At 40.0% G+C, this 24140-nt stretch overlaps 1 long non-coding RNA gene across 1 annotated transcript; it reads left to right on the forward strand.

Annotated features, from left to right (window-relative positions):
- Positions 1–579: 579 nt before the first annotated feature.
- On the forward strand, positions 580–22891 carry LOC122460196. The gene is made up of 3 exons (XR_006281330.1): positions 580–592; positions 12841–12845; positions 22760–22891. It is a non-coding gene; the product is annotated as an uncharacterized LOC122460196 (long non-coding RNA).
- The last annotated feature ends 1249 nt before the right edge of the window (positions 22892–24140 follow it).

Raw genomic sequence — 24140 nt, forward strand, 5'->3', positions numbered from 1 at the left:
TCACATGCACAAGTCTAACTGATTTAAGGGGTTGGGAAGGAATTTCCCCCCAGGTCTGATTGGCAGTGGCCTTGAGGTTTTTTTCAACTTCTTCTTCAGCATGGGCATGGGTCACTAGTCAGGACCATCTGGGTATATCTCACCTAATCGATTCCTTGCCACTGCAGGGGCCTCCGAGATTGGTGTTCTTCAGTTCCTCCTGTTCTCTGACTTTGGCACATAATAGTTTCATCTCCTGAGGGCAGTAATAATTTGGGCTAATTCTGGTTGTTAGGTTTTGTGTCTAGGCGCTGGCTGGAGCTGATGGCCTGTGATATACAGGAGGTCAGACTCAATCACCTGGTGGTCTATTCTGGCCTTAAACGCTGACTCTCAGCACAAGGAGACATCCTTGCACAAGCTCTCATCAAGCTAGTGTGCTAAAAATAAAATGTAGCTGCAGCAGCACAAGAGGTGGGAGGGGCTAGCCTCCCTGTATGCGTGCCCACCTGAGATGCTAGGTTTGAACTGAGGGAGGCTAGCCCCTCCCACAGCTTGTGCTGCCACAGCACTTTCTACCTTTAGCGCAGTAGGTCCCTGAGAGCCAGCACAAGTATTTCTCTTTGAGTTGGCAATCACACACCCCGCTTGAAGTGTAGACCTACCCTCTGACACTCAAACCATTCATTCAAGGATTGCAAATAACAAATACGTTCATAAAAAACCAGATGTGGTTGCAAATAACTTGTAAATAGAAAGAAGGGGCTAAATTAATTAAACAAAACTGTTTGTGGAAAATACTTGCCCCATCTCTAGTATAAGCTGTCTTTTTCTTTCTTCTTTCATATGCAGAGTAAAAGCCTTTAAAAATATGACAGGCATTCCCCTTGTTTAGGAAAAACAAAAGTACACTTGTCTCTGCAAATCCTTGCAAAACAGCAGAAGGCTCCAAGAAGAGAGATACTGGCCAAATTCTGCTCTCATATAACTTGTAGAACACAGTGGGGTTGCATGAATGAAAATGACAGTAAAATTTGACCCGTTAGTTTAGAGATGCTTCCATCTCCAGGCCCTTAAATCACATATCCTTTAGTAAAACAAGAGCTAAATACTACCTCAGATACATGTAGAAATGTCAATGGGATGTCACAACGGGAGCAGCACAAACATATTGCAGGACTGAACTTTTTAACTTAAGTTTATATTAAGATCGGCACATTGCAATGATCGAGAAGTTACAGTAGTTTCATACTGGTGTTGGAAAATTAAACAAAACTGTGGAGGTTTAAAGCTTGAGGCACACACACTTAACTGTGAATGAAACACACCACTGTTGACTGAAGCATAGTAAAAGTTAATAAAAACTGAAAACGAATCATTTCAATATGGGAACAAAGTATTTCTGTGCTAGGGAAGTATAAGATAGAAATCTGGGGGACAGTGGAAGGGGTGGATTCGCTCACATCTCAGGTTACTTCTTCATTACAAGCTAGGGCTGTGATTCCTCTGGTTGTGTACACATTCTTGTGTTAGCTCTCATTGTGTTAACTCAAGTATAAACATCAGTGTAGCTATGATAGTATTGTTAATGGAAGCAGAGGCATGGCCAATCTGTGCCAAGTACAAACCTCCCTGAATCCAGGTTTCAGCTGCCACTACCTGTGCTACTGAGGCTATACTGCTATTTATATTTCAACTAGCTCAATGAGATCTAGCACAAGTATGTGTACATAAGCAGGGGAATCACAACTCAGCTCATGTGTAGACATAGCCTCAGAGAGTGGAGTTTGTATGTAATTTTCTGTGGCAATAATATGTAAATAGAGACAGTCATCAGTACATTTATAGATTAATATTTATACAAATTATACATAAAAATAACCCCTATACATAGTGCTAGCCATCTTTGCCACATGTTAAAATGTTGATAACAATAGTAAAAGGAAACCAAGCATTTTCTCTAGGGCCAGAGAAGAAAAACAATAAACACCCCAGTGCTCATCTGCACCCTGCAGTCTCTCCGTGATCAACAAATTCAGATGTTGACGTAAGGAAAGCAGGTTCCAAAGTTGAAGGCCCCATACAGAAAACGTCCTGACAACTACTCTCTCTTTCTCTTATAATATAATCACCCTCTGCACCTCCAATGCTGTCTCAGTGTAAAATTTCAACAGCTCATGCAGGGATTTTGTAGTGTAGTAGGACAATTTGTACAATAACACCAGTCCCATTCTAATAATTGAATAGAAGATGAACATGCTATTTGAGCTATCTCTGAGCTGGGGACCAAATGCACTCTCCACCAATACTTCTTTCTGTCCAAACGGTACCAATTATTTGGTCAGAGTCAACCATGTCAAAAATGGTCCATCATCATCTTCCAACCAGGTTGCAGTAATACCTGCCAAGATTCTCTAACAACTGAGCCATCATGGCTTAGTGGACTCAGTCAGGAACCCCTGAGTTCTAATCATGGCTCTGCCAATGATTCTGTGTGTCACTTTAGGAGAGTCACTTGGGTGAATATTTTCAACCTGGGGTCTAAAGTTAGCCAATAAATCCATATTTAGATATTTAAATACATGTGATCTTTTTTCAGGTGTGCTGAGCAAACTTTCAGTTAAGTCAATGGGAACTGTAAGTGTTCAGTATCACAAAAAAATCAAGCCACTTTCATGTAGGTACCTGAATACAAGTGTATGTAGCTAACTTTGGGAACTGATGTTTGGAAATGTGCTAATTTTCCTAAAGGTAGGTAACCAAATGTGAACTTTTTAGCCTCAATTTTTGTGTTTTCCATCAGTAAAATTGAAATTATATATATCAAAGGGGTTTTAGGAAGATTATTCTTTGTAAGGCATTACTGGATGTATTTATCTGGTTATCTGTGCAACCCCACTGAAGAATATGGGGTTACTCTGGGGTTACTGAGGCCAAAATTTGGAGCAGTATACATGCTAAGTATTATTTACTATAGGAAGATCATAAATGCATTATATATAATTTAGATTTAGGTATATAGTTCTAAATATGTGCAGCACATGTATGGTATGACTTCAAGCTGAATAAATTTACATTACATCATATATGTTAAACACCATCCTTGTGAAATGGAAATGATGCAATTATGTCAATATTATTCTAAAGTCATTATAAACCCTTCGTAAAAATGTCTGAAAGCTACTTTTCTCCTAGTATGAATGTTAAACCTTATCCAAAGCACATTGAAGTCAGTGAAAAGGCTTCCATAGACTTCAATTGTCAGGTGCTAAATGCTGTGTAAAAATATGTACCAAGACAGGATTTTGATAATTTTTACTGATCACTGTGGTAGCATTAAAGTAATCCCAGTAACAGTCGTTGAGTTAAAATTGAAACAAAATGATAAGAACATAAGAATTGTCACAATGGAACAAACCATTTAGTTTTGTATATCCTGCCAGCAATAGTGGTCAGTACCACTTCAAAGGAATATGCAAAAATTCCCATAATGGACAGTTAGGAAGTAAATTCTTCATAACATGCTCTGGTCAGTTAGTGGATGGCTTATGCTCTAAAACATTTTGTCCTTTCTAATGTAACTATGGATGTTCTCATAAATGTCTAATCCTTTCTGAATCCTACTCCGTTATGGGTTTCAATGGCATCTTATGGAAATGCGTTCCACAAGTTAATTTTCTTTTGTTTAAACAAGCATTTCCTTATCTCATTTTCAATTATGTCACCTACCAGTTTCATTGGCTCACCCATTGTTGGTGTATTTGTGACAAAATATAAATGGGAGCTCCTTTCTATGCCATTTATTATCTGTGTCATGTTCCTCTTATTTGTCTCCTCTCATAATTAAATAATCCTAATATTTCCCATCTTTTCTGATATGGAAGTTATCCTGACCTCAATGATTTTTGTCATCCATCATTAGAACCCTTCTTTTTCTTTTTAGACACGAGGTAGCCTTATCGTGAACCTGTAATTTGGTTTATTTGTTGTATATGAAAAAATTATTTAATTTAAAAAAAAAAAGACACGGGGTGGCCAAAACTAAACACAGTATTCAAAATAAGGAAAATATACTGTCAATTTTTAGGATGGCATCATAATATTGTCAATAATATTTTATATCCATTCTTTTTACATGATATTTTTGTCATTCTTGCCTTTTTGACCTATAGAGTTCACTAAGCAGAGGTTTTCATTGAGCTATCTACAGTGACACCCATCCATCCTGAATAGTTACAGTTTATTCAGTATATATATTCTTTATATGAGAGTAATAATAATAAGAAGAAATAAGTCATACCTTATCTTGCCTATTTAAACAGCATAGTGTTAGTGTTATTGAAAGTACTCTTTTGCAAGCTAAGACTCTTGTCAAGGATGTTTCTCCTCAAGTAAATAGGATTAAAAAATTCTGTTAACCCACTTCCAGATTTTTTTTTAAAACTCTCAGTAAGTTTTGTTTGGAAGAGTTATTCTGTGTCTACAAATAACTATAGTTAATTAACCATTTCATAGTATTCAACTGAGCCTGCTTGAACAAGTTACATTTTGCATCTTAATGTTAAAGTGACATTAATGGAGCTTCCAGTAAATCTTAATACCAATTACTTCTGTCTGATTTAACTCAGAATCCTTATTGACACAAGAGAAACTGGTGGTCTGATTTTGCCTGATAATTGTATTGTTCTGCTATTAGTATTACAATGACATTAGTTTGTTCAGTACTGGTCAGGGCAAGTTTTTAAGTAATGAAAGTATTAACACTGCTTCCTGCATCTACTATGCTTACTAAGCCTATAGCTACAACAGCTAGGAAAAAAGAATTACACCAGCTGAGAATCTAGACCCTAATCATTGTATGCCAGATGAACAAAAGAAAAAATCAGTCAACTTTCTTTGAAAAAGCAATGCAAGAGACAGAAATTATATCTGGTTAAGTTTTTACAATACACCAATGCTAATATTGGGATTAATAAAATATTTCTTTATTTGAAAAAAGTAAAAATCAAGTGAAATGGAGGACAAAAGCTTGTTAACTGACTTCTATCATTTTGAAGTCTCATACTTTAAGGATTCAATCATGAAGTTCTTTATCGTGGAAAACTCCATATGGATGCAGGATTGTTCGAACTGTTGTTTTGCACTTACATACAGTTGCACCTTCAGTGCACTTTATAAACATTAATTTAACTTCACTACTCTCCTGGGAGGCAGGCCAGTGTTATCTCTGTTTTAAAGATGAGAAACCCAAGGCCCATAGAGATTAAAAACCAGTATTTTCAAACCTGGTACCTGAAGTTAGATACCTAAATCCTTAGTTAAACACCTTAACAAGTGGCCTGCTTTTGCCAGAATGCGAGCACCCATAATTCCTACCAAAGCCAATTGGGATTCTGTGTGTTCAGCAAAAAAAATCAGGCCTAAATCTAGATTTTAATGCCTAATCTAAAGCACCAAAGATTATTTAAATTTAAATACTTGCTTTTGAGAGAGATGTTTTTCAACATTTTTGTTTTGTTCTGATTTGTGCTCTTTAGCTCTCACTGTTTTTTAATAGACAACACTAATGATTTGTCTCAGACATATTTAGTATTTCAAATCTAAACGTATTTATGCCTTCACCTGTCTGTTTGAGCATTTTTCAGTCAGCCCATACTGTTCAGAAAGACTAGTATTCAGGATCTGTTCTACAATTTTATTACCAAATCCTGTATGCCTTACTCATGCAAGTAATCTTGCTGAAATCAATTGATGAACTCACATGAGAAAGTCAAGCAGTGCCTGCCTTTATTTGGTAAAGCAACAGACTTGAACAAAAGCAGTATTGTACCTGCTACAGGCAGCCAGAAACAATGACGAGCTCCTTGATAAGATTAGATGTAATTTTAAATGCAACTTGGACAAAGAATCCCTCCCACTAACCCCACTCCTAACTCTCTACTGTAATTCCACCACAGCAAGCAGTTGAAAAATTACTGACAAGAGCCAGGCTGCCTGGTAAGCGCCACCTAACAGACACAGAAACATGATACACATCATTTTTAGGCTTGGCAGACATTTTGTGCTTCTTTCAAAAAAAAATTGCCATCTTTTAAACCAGGCACACATAAACTTTAGACATTCCAGGTTTTACTGTTACAGGAAGAGCTTAAATTTGAAACATCCATATAGATGTGCATGGAAAATACTTCTGTGAACCAGCTACTTAAGCCAGCTTGTTTCAAAATAAACAGATGTTCTGCATCATCATTCGATATGAACTAATTGTTCTAACTTTTAAAAAAAATAGACTCTCACCATTTCTAAAGCTAATCATTAACCTTTTGTTCACAAAATTATACCTACTAATTTGGCAAATGAGTTTGTAACTATAGTGAAATAGATGAGTCAGAGGATGACGCACTACATAATGTCAATTCCTGTTTGACCTATGGTGTGTCCTGTTAATTAATGGACTTGATTGCCTTTGTCCGTAACATCCAAGAAAACCACTAAACCCATATCTTGTTGTATCCTTACTTGCGGTCTCGAGATCAGTTTTATTCAAATCTGTACAACATGGCATTCAAATGTTATTTAAGGCACTTTAAACCATAAATTAAATTCTGCGTTTAGATTTTTTTCCATACCTAGCAGCTGTTAAACATATTTTAAAACATTCTCAATTATTTATATAAGGGTCACATGCATTTAAAATGAAATACCAAATGATTATTAGCACATATTTCATTTAAAAGCCAGTGATCATTTAAAAGGCCTGATCTAAAGCTCAATGAAGTCAATGGAAATACTCCCACTGACTTCAATGGGCTTTCATAAGACCCAGTGTAAGCTAGATTAGCAGTCCAAACAGCCTGGCCAATGTCTTTTGATCAGATGACAAAATATGGATTGAGTTCAGCCTGGGTAGGAAGCTATACATTCCATGACCCATCTCTTTCTTCAGAATTGTGCTCCAGAATCTAGGCTTTAATTAAAAAAGAATATGAAGTAATTTCATCTCCCTGAGTCTGCAGACAACCTAGGAAAATGGCTCTGAAATGTTTGAACTGCCTCAATAAGCTGTTAATGCTGAACAATAAAGATGAGAATTTTCTTGAGAGCGTTGTTAGCTATTATATTGTTGATCATTTGGCAAGTACATCCAGCCAACGTGATAATCCTACAATTCCGAACTGCCTCCCATGTCTCCTCAGGTGAGCCACAGGGGCTGCTCCATCCCCACTCCTCTGGGGAACATGGCATCCCAAAGGAGGCAGAGAGGCTTGGGAAGGAGGCAGATCAATGGATCTCTGAGATTTCCCCATTAGCAGAGCTGGCCAGCTATGCTGGGGCAAGCAAACTGCATCTACAGCAGGGTGCAGTAGTGAGCACACTGCCTCTGTGTGTCTGATTGCTCCTGGAGGCTCTCTGTGGATTCATGGTCCGCTCTGTGGTTGTAATTTGGAGAGTTTGCTTCTCTTACTAACCTTTGGGGAGCTAGGGTGGAGTACAGGGTGTACGAATTGATGTGTATCCCCCTTGGTACTACCCTTGTACTGCCTAGTTCCCCTTCCAGCCCAAATTGATGTTATAGGGTAGGGCAGGGTTCTACACTCCACCAACTCCTTGGCCTCTATTATCTTTTCTGAGGGGAGAGTCAAAGCCAGGGGGAAACATGCCACTAAGAGGGCCACTGAAGGTTGGTTTGCAGGGGATTCTTGAGTAGAAGCATGGGGGAGGAGGGGTCAGTGTTGTGTCATTTGTATGAGAGAAAGGCTTTTTCAAAGAGAAAGATTTTGGAGCATTTTCTGAAGACAGTCAGACTCTGGATTTGCCTGCTTTCCTCTGGAAGTTTGTTCCACAGCCAAGGTTGCTTTGTTGCCAGGTCTTACATACATCATTCTGGGCTTTGTGATCTGCGTTGTTCCAGAGAAGCACTGCTGATGTAGCAGGCCATAGAATAAAACTGGGTCTCCACAGTGTCACTGGGGCTTGATTCATTAGCCTAGGTCTACTCTATTTGATCAATATGGCATGGTTTCTCATGAAGATTTCCTCTTCCAAACGTCCCTCCCATGAATTTTACTGTGGGAGGAGATGATCAGAGGCAGACCGAATGCTAGGACTAGAACCCAGCAGTCCTGGCTACCTGTCACATATTCTACTAGATTGTGTTTTTCCTTCAGGAATAGACATTTGTACAAAGGGATTCCTTTCATCAAAGAGTGACTCTTCTTCTGTTTCTTGAAGTACATATTTGCATAAAGAATTTTTTGTGATTTATTACCCTCCATTACTCTTTGTATAAATATGTACCTGTCAGTCACTGCTCTTAAAGATGTGGGAAAAAAGAATACCAAATTCTAAAACAAAATATTCCTATTCATCTTGAGCTCAGTGCATTGATCCACATGCAGAACATGAAGTTCAGGAATTACTCTGGATTTAGGGCTGATCCTGTATTGGAATCTGCTAGCATGGAACCTCTGCAACTCTGTGAAGTCTTAGAGTTCAGAGGTTCCCCACATGTTGGCAGGGGTCCATACTAGTGTATATCTCCATGCACTATTATAAAGAGGAGAGGAGAAAGGAGAGAGGAGAAAGAGAGGAGAGAGAGGAGAAAATGGCTCTCTATAGCTGGGCTATTCTTTTTGATAGGGCAACAGGACTTACAGTAGACATTCTCATAAGAATATGAGAGACCTTTTACAATAATAAGTGTATAATAAACACTAGTTAGATATGAAAGGTATTCAAAGAAGAGAACCATTGAACAAAAGAAGGTGCACAAAAGTCCTGCATCTTGAGCACAGTAGCAGTTCACATGTACACTGACACATTATACACATGTAAGGTTTAGACAAGCATAGGGCCTTGGACTGGGACTCAGGAGATCCAGGTTCACACCTAGCCCAGCTACAGACATCTCGTGTGACCCTTGGCAAGTTACATAGTTTATCCTCTGCCTCATTTCCCCATATGTATCATGAAGATAATACCATACTTGCCTACTTCTTAGGGATGTTGTAAGGATAAATTCCCTCAATGACTGGGAAGCACTGAAATAGTCTGCTGATGAGGGTTATTTCATGCAAATGACATTCAGGAAAGACAAGATTGTAACTTTTTACAATAGATTGTAACTCTATTGTAACTACTTTTCTTGCTTTTTACTGTTGAAATTTAAGAAAGTCCCATGAAGATTAAAACAATGGAGAGTATTTCCATTGGGGAAAGATTAATAATAAATATTTAGTAGTTTTAATCAGAAGATCTCAAAGAACTTTAAAAAATGAGTATTTTTATTCTGTATTACAAACGGGGAAACTGAAGCACAAAGAGATTAGGTGACTTGACCAAGGTCACACAGTGAGCTAATAATAGAGCTGGGAATGAGCTCCTTTTCTTAGCCTGGTGCCCTATCAAATGGATTACACAGCCTTCTCATTTATCAGTTCTCCTTGTAACACTAACCATTATCTAGTAAATATTAGTACAGTACTTTGAAGATATACAGAGCTAGATAAGTGTTATTGTTATGCTGCCGTGGGAATGCCGCAAAGCATGGTTACTTGCTACTGTTCTCTTAAGGATCCATGCAGACTCCAGCTGGGCCACTACATGACAGTTCTTATACAGTACTAGCAAAGTGGTGTTTTCCAGTGCACATATTAGAAACACAGCAGTGTTCATGCCTAAACCCTACCTGCATTCTTGTATGTGGCCATGTCAAACAAGTTTTTTAGATGGATCACGCACAACGTATTACTCCCAAATTCATTGAAATCATAAATCAACATTACCACCCATCATTAGACATATTAATTGCCCTGGAGAAACCACTGTTAGTACTCAGAGGAGAATTCAATCTATGTGACTATTCAGTCATAGGACTCTCTGGTGTTAATGTCCAAAGCTCTGCCAGGAGGCACTAGAAAATAGACTTACTATAACAACTTATTCCATATAAATCATCAAATGGCCATCTGATGAAAATGACTTTCAGTATCTACAAATCTAAGATGCCTTCAAACAGAATTGGAAAACTATATATCTTATTAACAATTCCCTACCATATATTGTCATTTTAATTGAATATACATATAAATACTGAGGCTTAAATTTTCCAAAATGACTAATGATTTTGGATTGCCATCTTGAGACATTTAAAAATGACCTGATTTGCAGAGAATTGATATTCAGCACTTTTGGATAATTCTGCCTCTTTAATGTCTCTTGAATTGGAAAACCAAAAATAGAGGCACCCAAAATCACTAATCACTCTGAAAATGTAAACCTGGATTCCTTTTGTATCAGGCTTCATTGTATTAGTTGCATCCTTCTTACTGATAAATCTGTACTTTGCATAAATGCAACTTATAATACAGTAGTATAAAACTTTAAAATGGGAAGCAAAACTCAAAGTGCCAATAGTTTAAAAGCTGCACATTTAGGACACATGCCTTGTCCTCTAATATCATTCTCCAACAAGGTTATCAGTGGAACTTTCTGCATTCAAAAGAATTGTATTTCACAGTTAAGCCAAAGTGATCACAGCACAGTGTGACATGACATGCTGGCTTTTTTTTAACTTCTCTCAAACGATTTTAGTCTGTCATCGGGCACAAGTAAGATTCTGCTGAGCCAAAGCTGCATGGAATGTGTTGATGAAGAGGACACTCCAGACAGCACAATATGCTTGTCTACAGGCAGAGTGTGAAAAAGAATGCTGAGAGGTTGTAGCAATATTGCTTCCTCTGGTATAAGTCATAGAAAGGATAGTGGTTCCAATGGAAATGAATCCTGGTGCTGAAAGGGTGCACTTCAACCTTTCAGTTTGTACACAAGTCTCAGTGTAACAGTATTATCTGGCAATTGGCTTCTTAGGCCTAATTTTCAATCCACAAGTAGGAGTTAGGTCATTGAGGATATCCTCACCATTAGAGTTATTCAGTTTGCATAAAGACTCTACTTAGCACTTTAGGAAGGAGTGCTGATTTCCAAAGTGCTGATTTGATCTACAGTCATTATTGTGTTCACTACTCGTCAGCAATCCACCAACAGTTGAAAGTTTGTTTACAGTAAACTAAGAGCAAGGTCCAATAGCCTGAAGAAATTTGGGGTAAAATATGAAGGTGTCTATAAACAGAGATATTGTATTGATCTGGCAGTTATATTTTATTTGGTCTGAATGTACACAGTGCAAAGACCATTTTATGATGATTGGCCAAATGGCCATTCTTGGTATATTATATCCAATAAAAATCAGATTATGGATATTAATTGAGAGAAAACACTATGTAAAAGAAAAATATATCCATTTCACTTTTGTTTACGTGTATATTTATTTATAAATTATGGTTGCTTTCAAAATTACACTTTTTCTTCAGTTTAAAGATCTTAACTTTGATGTTACAAAAGAGTATGAAAGAAAGAAATGAAAGAAAATGACTAGAGCAGTAAGAATGTTCCCAATAAAACTGAACCGGAAACCATGAAAACTTACCTGTTTTTAGCTTTGTAACAGATCAGACCGTGTTGGCCAAAAGTGCAAACTTCAGATCAAATTTTTAGCAAAACTGATTTTATGGTTTTGCATCAGGTTTTTTTTTCTGTTTCTCATTGTATCAATGTGAAATTAGGAGAAACATTTGAGTTTTGACTGAGGTTTGCATTGTCATTTTGGGATTAATTGAAACCACCAACTAAAAGTAAAACTCAGAGGGGCGGAACCCCACATAAAAGCAAATCCAAAGTATGTGCTGGTATAGAAAACTGCAAAAGTTTCTGATACCAATTCCTCTGCATTTAGAAGAGCCATGTTACAATCTTACTGCTAACAGAGATGGATCTAAAGCAAAATCCAGGATCTGAATACTCAGATATTGAGAGTGTTTGATTTTAGATTCAGAACTAAACTTTGTACCTGGCCCCTGTCACCATAATGGAGTTAACTAAAACCCCAAATCTCAACACCTATGGTCTCTGGGAAAGGTTGGCTCTGGATCCAGATCAGAACTTTGTAACTCAAGGCCATTTCTAATTCGTAGTATGTTGCACACAGTGAATGCTATATATTTTACCTGCCATAGAAGATCTTACTGCTGTGACAGCAAATGCTGCTATCCTTAAAAGGATACTGCTTCCTTAACTAAAAATAGAATTGATATGGTTCTGCTGCATTTGTAAATTCCTGCAATTGGCTGGGATGACTGACATACACAAAACAGACCATAGAGTTTTCTCACTTGTATGTACATCGTGACAGTCTATTTAATAAAAACAAACCTGAATTCCTAATTTATACAGAAGACCTGTGTGCAAAAATGCTGTACAGTTGCAGTTACATAGTCTCCCTTTTTCCTGTGTGGTTAAGTTACCCTGTTATTTATACACGGTATAAAATATATATTAGGACATGAATCTAAAGATGTGCTGACTATGCATTTTATACATTCAGTACAAGAATAATAAAATAATGGAATAGGTTATTCATTTCTGCACTTTGATTGCTTGGGAAATGTTTAAGTTGATCTGAGAAAACAGATCTGTAGAGGCTCTCTCTCCCTCTTTCTCTGCATGCTCATACACACATACACTCACTCTCCCTTCCCCCCCTTTCAGTTCTACTGGTCTGACCACCTAGTTAGCTATATAACTTATGTGAGACCAATTTAAGGTTAAGCATCTGCTAATCTCTGACTCACTGTGTTATATATTATTGGGCAACTCCTGAACCCAATCATTTTAGAATAATTTATAATGAAGCCATAAAATATTAACATATAGCAGCATGTACATTGCAGAAATGTACTCTGAACTTCTCATTTGGTTATGAAGGGTGACATTGAAATTAGAGTTTTTGCCTCTGACTTCAAGCTAAGGTCCACAGTTGTTAAACATGACATCAGTGAGCTGTCCTGGCCACCTTAATTATCTCAGTAATTTCAGGTCACTGGGCAGGTTAAGGGAAACAGTAGGAACTTTCTTTTGCGTACAGAGCCTCAGCTTGGGACATTTGAATCTGGTCATTTGGTTGACTCTGATGGCTGACTGACCTGTGAATAGGCAGAGGCTCAAAAGCATTTTCACCCACTAACCCATGTACTGAGATGGAGTCATTTTGGTTAGGCTATTTTGTTATTTACTCTGGTTGTCCAGTTTGCACTGTTACCATTAGAGCTGGTCAAAACAGTGCGAAGACAGAATAAAATCCCCAAATTCACTGTGATGGTGCATGTGATTGTTTTCATCCCATGCACTTTCAAATGAGTAATGTTTTGTTTGAAATAGTGCTCGCAGAAAACAGAAGATTTGTGAGTACTTGAGTGGCAGGTGAGTGTTTAGCGATAGCTTTAAAGTTCATTCTGAAACTGTTCGTGAATTAAATTGCTAGGATGATATTTGCTGTTTTGGAGGAAGGTGAGTATGTCTCTCTCTTGCTGGCTATTAGGAGGTTAAAGATTATTTCAGTTAGAAGACATTGAGGAACCCATTCTTATTATTTTTTTACTAGCTCTAAGGATATGTCTACACTACGAAATTAGGTCGAATTTATAGAAGTCGGTTTTTTAGAAATCGTTTTTATATAGTTGATTGTGTGCGTCCCCACACAAAGTGCTCTAAGTGCATTAAGTGCATTAACTCGGAGGAGTGCTTCCACAGTACCGAGGCTAGCGTCGACTTCCGGAGTGTTGCACTGTGGGTAGCTATCCCACAGTTCCCGTTCTCTCCGCTGCCCATTGGAATTCTGGGTTGAGATCCCAATGCCTGATGGGGAAAAAACATTGTCGCGGGTGGTTCTGGGTATATGACGTCAGGCCCTTCCTCCCTCCCTCCATGAAAGCAACAGCAGACAATTGTTTCGTGCCTTTTTTTCTGAGTTATCTGTGCAGACGCCATACCATGGCAAGCATGGAGCCCGCTCAGCTCACTGTCACCGTATGTTTCCTGGGTGCTGGCAGACGCAGTACTGCATTGCTACACAGCAGCAGCAAACCATTGCCTTGTGGCAGCAGATGGTGCAATAGGCCTGAAAACCGTCGTCATCGTGTCCGAGGTGCTCCTGGCCGCCTCGGTAAGGTCGGTCAGGAATGCCTCAGCAGACATGGGTGCAGGGACTAAATTAGGAGTGACTCGACCAGGTCATTCTCTTTAGTCCTGCAGGCAGTCCTATTGAACCATCTTATGGTGACCAGGGAGGAGATGAGGATGGCTAGCAGTCCTATTGCACCATCTTCTGCCGAGGAGCCAGGAGATGTGGATGGCTTGTAGTCCTACTGCACCTTCTGCTGCCAGCCAAAGATGTAAAAGATAGATGGAGTGGATCAAAACAAGAAATAGACCAGATTTGTTTTGTATTCATTTGCTCCCCACTCGCTGCCTCCATGAAATCAACAGCCAACAATTGTTTTGGTGAGGTCTGTCAGGGGCACCTTGAAAACTTTTATGGAGATTCAGTCCTACCTGAAATAGCAGAGGGAGGGATAGCTTAGTTGGTTGAGCATTGGCTTGCTAAACCCAGGGTTTTGAGCTCAATCCTTGAGGGGGTCATTCTGGGTGACAGTTGTTTTTGTTTCTCCTTGATGTATAGCCACCCCCTTTGTTGATTTTAATTCCTTGTAAGCCAACCCTGTAAGCCATGTCGTCAGTCGCCCCCTGCGTCAGAGCAACGGCAGACAATCATTCTGTGCCTTTTTTCTGTGCAGACGCCATACCACGGCAAGCCTGGAGCCTGTTCAGATCACTTTGGCAATTAGGAGCACATTAAACACCACACACATTATCCTGCAGTATATGCAGCACCAGAACCTGGCAAAGCAAAACCGGGCGAGTAGGTGATGTCAGCGTGGTGACAAGAGTAATGAGGACATGGACACAGACTTCTCTCAAAGCACGTGCCCTGGCAATGTGGGCATCATGGTGCTAATGGGGCAAGTTCATGCGGTGGAACGCCGATTCTGGGCTTGGGAAACAAGCACAGACTGGTGGGACCGCATACTGTTGCAGGTCTGGGACGATTCCCAGTGGCTGTGAAACTTTCGCATGCGTAAGGGCACTTTCATGAAACTTTGTGACTTGCTTTCCCCTCCCTGGAAGCACATAAATACCAAGATGAAAATAGCCCTCACAGTTGAGCAGCGAGTGGCAATAGCCCTGTGGAAGCTTGCAACGCCAGACAGCTACCGGTCAGTTGGGAATCAATTTGGAGTGGGCAAATCTACTGTGGGGGCTGCTATGATGCAAGTAGCCAACGCAATCAAAGATCTGCTGATATCAAGGGTAGTCACCCTGGGAAATATGCAGGTCATAGTGGATGGCTTTGCTGCAATGGGATTCCGTAACTGTGGCGGGGCCATAGATGGAACCCATATCCCTATCTTGACACCCGAGCACAAAGCCGGCGAGTATATAAACCGTAAGGGGTACTTTTCAATAGTGCTGCAAGCACTGGTGGATCACAAGGGACATTTCACCAACATCAACGTGGGATGGCTGGGAAAGGAACATGACCCTCACATCTTCAGGAACTCTGGTCTGTTTCAAAAGCTGCAGGAAGGGACTTTATTCCCAGATCAGAAAATAACCGTTGGGGATGTTGAAATGCCTATAGTTATCCTTGAGGATCCAGCCTACCCCTTAATGCCATGACTTATTAAGCCATACACATGTAGCATGGACAGTAGTCAGGAGCTGTTCAATTACAGGCTGAGCAAGTGCAGAATGGTGGTAGAATGTGCATTTGGATGTTTAAAAGCGCGCTGGCACAGTTTACTGACTCAGTTAGACCTCAGCGAAACCAATATTCCCACTGTTATTACTGCTTGCTGTGCTCTACACAATATCTGTGAGAGTAAGGGGGAGATGTTTATGGCGGGGTGGGTGGTTGAGGCAAATCCCCTGGCTACTGGTTATGCACAGCCAGACACCAGGGCAGTTAGAAGAGCACAGGAGGGCACGGTATGCATCAGAGAAGCTTTGAAAACCAGTTGCATGACTGGCTAGGCTACGGTGTGAAAGTTCTGTTTGTTTCTCCCTGATGAAACCCCCCGCCCCCAGGTTCACTCTACTTCCCTGTAAGCTAACTACCCTCCCCTCCTCCCTTTGATCACCACTTACAGAGGCAATTAAGTCATTGTTGCTTCACATTCATGCATTCTTTATTAATTCATCACACAAAAAGGGGGATAACTACCAAGGTAGACCAGGAGGGGTGGTGGAGGAGAGAAGCATGAGGAGGGGTGGTAGAGGAGGGAAGGAGAAGGCCACACAGCACTTCAAAAGTTTAAAACTTTAAAACTTACTGAATGCCAGCCTTCTGTTGCTTGGGTAATCCTCTGGAGTGGAGTGGCTGGGTGGCCGGAGGCCCCCCCACCACGTTCTTGGGCGTCTGGGTGAGGAGGCTATGGAACTTGGGGAGGAGGGTGGTTACACAGGGGCTGTAGTGGTGGTCTGTGCTTCTGCTGCCTTTCCTGCAGCTCAACCATATGCTGCAGCATATTGGTTTGATCCACCAGTAGCCTCAGCATTGAATCCTGCCTCCTCTCATTATGCTGCCGCCACCTTTCAGCTTCAGCCCTCTCTTCAGCCCACCACCTCTCCACCCAGTCATTTTGTGCTTTCCTGAACTCTGACATTGTCTGCCTCCATGCATTCGTCTGTGCTCTGTCAGTGTGGGAGGACATCATGAGCTCGGAGAACATTTCATCGCAAGTGCATTTTTTTCGCCTTCTAATCTTCACTAGCCTCTGGAAAGGAGAAGATCCTTTGATCCTTGAAACTCATGCAGCTGGTGGAGAAAAATAAGGGACAGTGGTATTTAAAAAGACACATTTTATAGAACAATGGGTACACTCTTTCACGGTAAACCTTGCTGTTAACATTACATACATACCAAATGTGCTTTCGTTCCAAGGTCGCACTTTCCCTCCCCCCACCGTGTAGCTTGCCCCTCCCCTGTTCCCCCTGCCCTCTCCCCGTGGCTAACAGTGGGGAACATTTCTGTTCAGCCACAGGCAAACAGCCCAGCAGGAACGGGTACCTCTGAATGTCCCCTTAAGAAAAGCACCCTATTTCAACCAGGTGACCCTGAATGATATCACTCTCCTGAGGATAACACAGAGAGATAAAGAACGGATGTTGTTTGAATGCTAGCAAACATACAGTGCAATGCTTTGTTCTACAATGATTCCTGAGTATGTGCTACTGGCCTGGAGTGGTAAAGTGTCCTACCATGGTGGATGGAATAAGGCTGCCCTCTCCAGAAACCTTTTAAAAAAGGCTTTGGGAGTACATCCAGGAGAGCCGCGAATGCCAGTCAAATTAATCATTAAACATGCTTGCTTTTAAACCATATATACTATTTTAAAAGGTACACTCACCAGAGGTTCTTTCTCCACCTGGCAGGTCTGGGAGGCAGCCTTGGATGGGTTCAGGGGGTTCATAAAACTGGTTTCTCCATTTGCTTTCTGTGAGCTATCTACAACCTCATCATCATCATCATCATCTTTCTTGTCCCCAAAACCTGCTTCCGTGTTGCCTCCATCTCCATTGAAGGAGTCAAACAACACGACTGGGGGTAGTGGTGGCTGAACCCCCTGATGGCATGCAGCTCATCATAGAAGGGGCATGTTTTCGGCTCTGACCTGGAGCGGCCATTCACCTCTCTGGTTTTCTGGTAGGCTTGCCTCTGCTCCTTAAGTTTCATGCGGCACTGCTTCGGGTCCCTCTTATGGCCTCTGTCCTTCATGCCCTGGGAGATTTTGACAAATGTTTTGGCATTTCAAAAACTGGAACGCAGTTCTGATAGCACGGATTCCTCTCCCCAGACTGCAATCAGATCCTGAACCTCCCGTTTGGTCTATGCTGGAGCTCTTTTGTGATTCTGGGACTCCATCATGGTCACCTCCGCTGATGAGTTCTGCATGGTCACCTGCAGCTTGCCACGCTGGCCAAACAGGAAATTGAAATTCAAAAGTTCACGGGCCTTTTCCTCTACCTGGCCAGTGCATCTGAGTTGAGAGTGCTGTTCAGAGCAGTCACAATGGAGCACTCTGGGATAGCTCCCGGAGGCCAATACCATCTAATTGTGTCTACAGTACCCCAAATTCGACCCGTCAAGGCCGATTTCAGCGCTAATCCCCTTGTCAGGGGTGGAGTAATGAAATCAATTTTAAGAGGCCTTTAAATCGAAAAAAAGGATTGTTGTGTGGATGGCTGCAGGGTTAAATCGATTTAACACTGCTAAATTCGACCTCAACTCCTAGTGTGGACCAGGGCTAAGTCTAATCAAAGCCTGTGGAACTTAATGGAGACCCCCATTGACTTTAATAGGTTTTAGATCAGGCACTTTTGTAAATGGAGCATTTCTGACTCATAGCCAGGGTCCGACGGCCCAACCTGCAGCACCTGACTTCCACAAAGTTTTGGCACCATACAGGTAATCTTGGGATAGGATGGTTTCTAATTCCTTAGAATCAATAGGTTTGCACCTGCTCAGTGGTGCAGCCACAATGAGTGTAGCACTCAGTTGCTGTGAGGAACATTCTACTTCATTGTTGAATCAAATGATCTGTTTCCTAAAGCTGCTGACCTTGTGCCAGATTTGTACTGTGGTCTAGCTTCGTTTTGATGTACTTGTAGCAATACTTTGTACTTTCACTTGCAAAGTACTTTAAAAACATTAATTCACAGAATACCTATGAGATATTTAAGTAGTATTATACAGTTCTGACGTGAGGAAACTGAGGCTTGCTGAAAGTCACATAAGGACCTTGAGCAGAAGAGTAAATCTAGGATTAGAAATCAGGATTTACTGGCTCTCAGTCCTATGCTTAGGCCAGTGGACCATACCTCTATCTCGGAAAGTATTACAAACTAGTTTGGTTTCTTCATGGTAAAGATGTTAATGGATGCACATCTAATGCTTGGTAATATCATATTGAATTGATCAAAAACTCTTTTCTTGGAAAACAGTCATTGTTTTCTTGGGATGTCACCATTTATAAAGCCTTTAATAGAAGCTGAGATCATGTGCCATTTATGTGTCAGACCGGTTAGCAAAATCTTTTGATATGTAGACTTATTGGTCAGGTAGCAGATTCCCTGTCCTCCTTTTTACCTTTAAATTCTTTATCCTTCTTTGGTCAAAAATAGCTGAAAACAGCACTTTTCTCTCTCCCCCCCACCATTCTTAAAATCAGCCAATTTATTTTTAAATACCTGTCATGTTTAGCTTGTTACTGCTGCTCTACTTCACAAGAAGGAAAAAAATAGCATTAGATGACAGTAATTCATAAAGCTATGTTGTAATTGGGTCATGATTTTTAAAGGCTCTAATGATGGCTTGTAATAGGAGAAAATTCCTTGATGACTTTTGTTATGAAAATGCTCATCATTTACTATATAATTTTAATTCTTTGAACTCATAGTATGTTCAAAGAAATCTTAACTACTTTTGCAATAACCTGTCTATGAATAAACTGTGCTTTATTATTATGCATCTGAACACAGAATTTAGCCCTATATGTTCAAGTAATAGGGCAAAACAATGCATATTGGTTAAATCCCACATACAGGGCATTTTGTATTGTTCAGATTGTTAATTCATACAAAGATTCCAAACCAAAGGCCTATTCTGACAAACAGTTCAGGATGTGCTGAGCTTTTAGCATGTGAGTTCTCCCATTGACTTCAGTGGAACTAGTCTCATGAATAAAGTTAAACACACACCTAAGTGTTTGTAGGGTCAGGGCCTAGATTTGAAATATTACAAATGAGAAGCACAGACATCACTTCCAGAGATCAATCAATTGCAAGATGACTATTTCTAGTACCTAATGCAGTTTATATTTTCCTTGGCATACATTTTTTCCTTTGGAAACCAAAAATGCTAAGTAGTAATATGAACCATTAAGCAGTGCAACTACCTACTTGTATTTTATCTATTAGCAATGTGTTTTTAATGGTTATCTTATGTCTGGGAAGCTATATAATAATTCCATCTTGCTGCATACGGATATTAGGGGACATTCATAATTTTTTCCAATAATAAATCTTAGGGGCTTTTTAAAAAACTAGTTAGCAGGGCTATGAAATGTTTACTTATAAGTTGAAGATCTCAATTGTGCATGAAAATTTCCTTGCAAGTATAAAATGTTAGATGCCAGGAAAACTAAGTATAATGCAGAAGTCTATATTTAGATTAAATTGCTCAATTAAAAATTACCAAACATTCAAATAGCAACTTTTCAGAACAGCAATGAACATCTTTCTATATTTTCACATTAAGGAAAAAAATGATTTTTTAATTTGAAACTATATAATACATACAATTTCAAAGCAAAGGGAATTACTTTTTAAAGAAAAGTACAATGTAATGAATATTTGGAAAAGCTCCAAAGTCAATTTACACCAGCTAAGGATCTGTCCCAATTATTGTTATTCCCCCCAAAACTGAAACATTTTAGAATCTTTATAGTCACTCTTATTTTGATTTAAAAAATTTCTTCATTATACCTATTGTTCTTAACAGAAGTTATTTTATTGGCATTCCAGACTGGTGAGTAAGGGGTTACTAAATCAGAGAAGTTCAGAAACAGATTAGGGTTTCCCAGCGGCACATATCTGTAGCAGTAAGTGTGGAAGCCAACTCGGAAGAAACACGTTTGAAGTGGCAGAACTAATCATGCAGAAGCAATTTGTGATTTTCTCTCTCTCAGCCTAGATAAAGCAGAGTATTATGACATTGGCTGCACTGAACAAGGTCAATTTACTGTGAAAAGACAGCTATAGACTACAACTTCAGATAAACTTTCATCCTGCAGAGTTAAAAAAGAGGATTTACCCTATTACTTACACCACAGAATAGGCAAAGTGAAATGAACAATTCAATTAGGATGCACCCTTGTTTGCTCCTATTTTTTCACTAACTCTCTTGACTGTTTCAGATATTAAGTTGTAACTAGATCTTAAGTTATTTTTCTCAGGTTAAAAAAATGGAAATGTTCAATTTTGGATACACTTGAACTCAATTGAAGTTGTATGCATTTCTTCAAGTAAAAGAAGCCAACTATGCTATTTTACATAACAACTTAATTTTTTTTGTCCCAGCCATTTATAGTTTAGATTTAAATATAGGGTAAATATATAAGCAAAATATAAGGGTAGGTCTACTATTTAGGGAAGGAGAGCTAATAACAGACAACACTCAGAAGGCTGAGGTGTGTAATGCCTATTTTGCTAAGTCTTTACTAAAAAAAAGTTTATTGTTACCAGGTGCTTAACACAATTAATAATAACACTAAGGGGAAAGAAAACAAGCCAGAATTAGTAAAGAACAACTTAAAGATATATTTAGATACGTTAGATGTATCCAAGTCAGCAGGCATGACGAAATTCACCCTAGGGTATGGAAAGAAGTATCTGAAGCAATATCAGAAAAATTATCTTCAAGAACTCATGGAGAACAGGTAAGATCCCAGAGGACTGGAAAAGGGTAAACCTCTCTTTAGAAAGGGGAACAAAGAGTACCTGGAGAATTATAGACCAGTCAGCTTAACTTTGATACCTTGAATGATACTGGAACAAATTATTATTAAACATTTAATTTATAAACTCTTGGAGGCTAATAGGGTGGTAAGTAATAACCAACATTAATTTGTCAAAAACAAATTATGCCAAACCAATTTAAATTCCTTTCTTGACAGGGTTATGTGCCTAGTGGGTAAGAGGAAGCTGTATGTATGATTTATCTTGATTTTAGTGAAGCTTTTGATAACAATCCCACACAACATTCTCATAAGCAAACTAGGGATATGTGGGCTAGATGAAATTACTATGATGTGAATGCACTACTGGTTGACATACTATACTCAAAGAATAGTTATCAATTGTTTATTGTCAAACTAGGAGAAAATATCTAGTGGCGGCCCCTCAGGGGTCTGTCCTGGGTCCAGCAGTATTTGATATTTTCATTAATGACTTGGATGACAGAGTGGAGAGCATGCTTATAAAATATGTGAATGACACCAAAACTGTGAGGGGTTGAAAGCACTCTGGAGGACAGATTGTAATTCAAAATGACCTAGACAAATTGGAGAACTGGTCTGAAATCAACAAGGTGAAATTCAATAAAGACAAGTGCAAAGCACTATACTTAGGAAGGAAATCTCAAATGCACAACTACAAAATGGGGAATAACTGGCAAGGCAGGACAACTGCCGAAAAAGATCTGGGGGGTATAGTGGAACACAAATTGAATATGAGCTAACAATGTGATGCAGTTGCAAAAAAGGCCAATATCCTCGGGTGTATTAACAGGAGTGTTATCTGTAAGACACAGGCGCTAATTTTTCCACTGTATTTGGCACCGGTGAGGCCTCAGATGAATATAATGTTCAGTTCTGGATGTCACGCTTTAAAAAAGATGTGGGCAAACTGAAGAACATTCAGAGGAGAATAACAAAAATGATAAAAGTCTTATATAATGTGACCTATGAGGAAAGGTTAAAAATCTGGGCATGTTTAGTCTTGAGAAAAGAAGACAGAGGGGACCCGATTACAGTCTTCAAGTATGTTAAGGGCTGGTATAAAGAGGACAGGGATCAATTGTTCTGCATGTCAACTTCTTGTTCTACTTTCAGTAAACAGCTTAATGTGCAGCAAGAGAGATTTAAGTAAAATATTAGGAAAATCTTTATAACAATAAAGAAAGTTAGGTACTAGAATTGGTTATCAAGAGGGATTGTGGAGGTTTTTGAGAACAGGTTAGACAAACAGCTGACAGGGAATGTTTAAGCCCTGGTCTACACTAGGAGTTGGTGTCGAATTTAGCAACGTTAAATCGATTTAAGCCTGCACTCGTCCACACGATGAAGCCCTTTTTTTCGACTTAAAGGGCTCTTAAAATTGATTTCCTTACTCCACCCCCGACAACAGGATTAGCGCTGAAATCGGTCTTACTGGGTCGAATTTGGGGTACTGTGGACACAATTAGATGGTATTGGCCTCCGTGAGCTATCCCAGAGTTCTCCACTGTGACCGCTCTGGACAGCACTCTCAGCTCAGATGCACTGGCCAGGTAGACAGGAAAAGGCCCATGAACTTTTGAATTTCAATTTCCTGTTTGGCCAGCGTGGCAAGCTGCAGGTGACCATGCAGAGCTCATCAGCAGAGGTAACCATGATGGACTCCCAGAATTGCAAAAGAGCTCCAGCATGGACCAAACGGGAGGTATGGGATCTGATCACTGTATGGGGAGAGGAATCCGTGCTATCAGAACTACGTTCTAGTTTTCGAAATGCCAAAACATTTGTCAAAATCTCCCAGGGCATGAAGGACAGAGGCCATAAGAGGGACCCGAAGCAGTGCCACATGAAACTTAAGGAGCAGAGGCAAGCCTACCAGAAAACCAGAGAGGTGAACGGCCGCTCCAGGTCAGAGCCCAAAACATGCCCCTTCTACGATGAGCTGCATGCCATCAGGGGGTTCAGCCACCACTACCCCCAGTCGTGTTGTTTGACTCCTTCAATGGAGATGGAGGCAACACGGAAGCAGGTTTTGGGGACAAGAAAGATGATGATGATGATGAGGTTGTAGATAGATCACAGAAAGCAAATGGAGAAACCAGTTTTCTGAACCCCCTGAACCCATCCAAGGCTGCCTCCCAGACCTGCCAGGTGGAGAAAGAACCTCTGGTGAGTGTACCTTTTAAAATAGTATATATGGTTTAAAAGCAAGCATGTTTAATGATTAATTTGACTGGCATTCGCGGCTCTCCTGGATGTACTCCCAAAGCCTTTTTTAAAAGGTTTCTGGGGAGGGCAGCCTTATTCCATCCACCATGGTAGGACACTTTACCACTCCAGGCCAGTAGCACATACTCAGGAATCATTGTAGAACAAAGCATTGCACTGTATGTTTGCTAGCATTCAAACAACATCCGTTCTTTATCTCTCTGTGTTATCCTCAGGAGAGTGATATCATTCAGGGTCACTTGGTTGAAATAGGGTGCTTTTCTTAAGGGGACATTCAGAGGTGCTCATTCCTGCTGGGCTGTTTGCCTATGGCTGAACAGAAATGTTCCCCACTGTTAGCCACGGGAAGAGGGGAGTGGGGATAGGGGAGGGGCTAGCCACACTGTGGGGGGAGGGAAAGTGCGACCTTGGAACGAAAGCACA

This window comes from Dermochelys coriacea, chromosome 5 (assembly GCF_009764565.3).
Source record: "Dermochelys coriacea isolate rDerCor1 chromosome 5, rDerCor1.pri.v4, whole genome shotgun sequence".
NCBI lineage: Eukaryota > Metazoa > Chordata > Testudines > Dermochelyidae > Dermochelys > Dermochelys coriacea.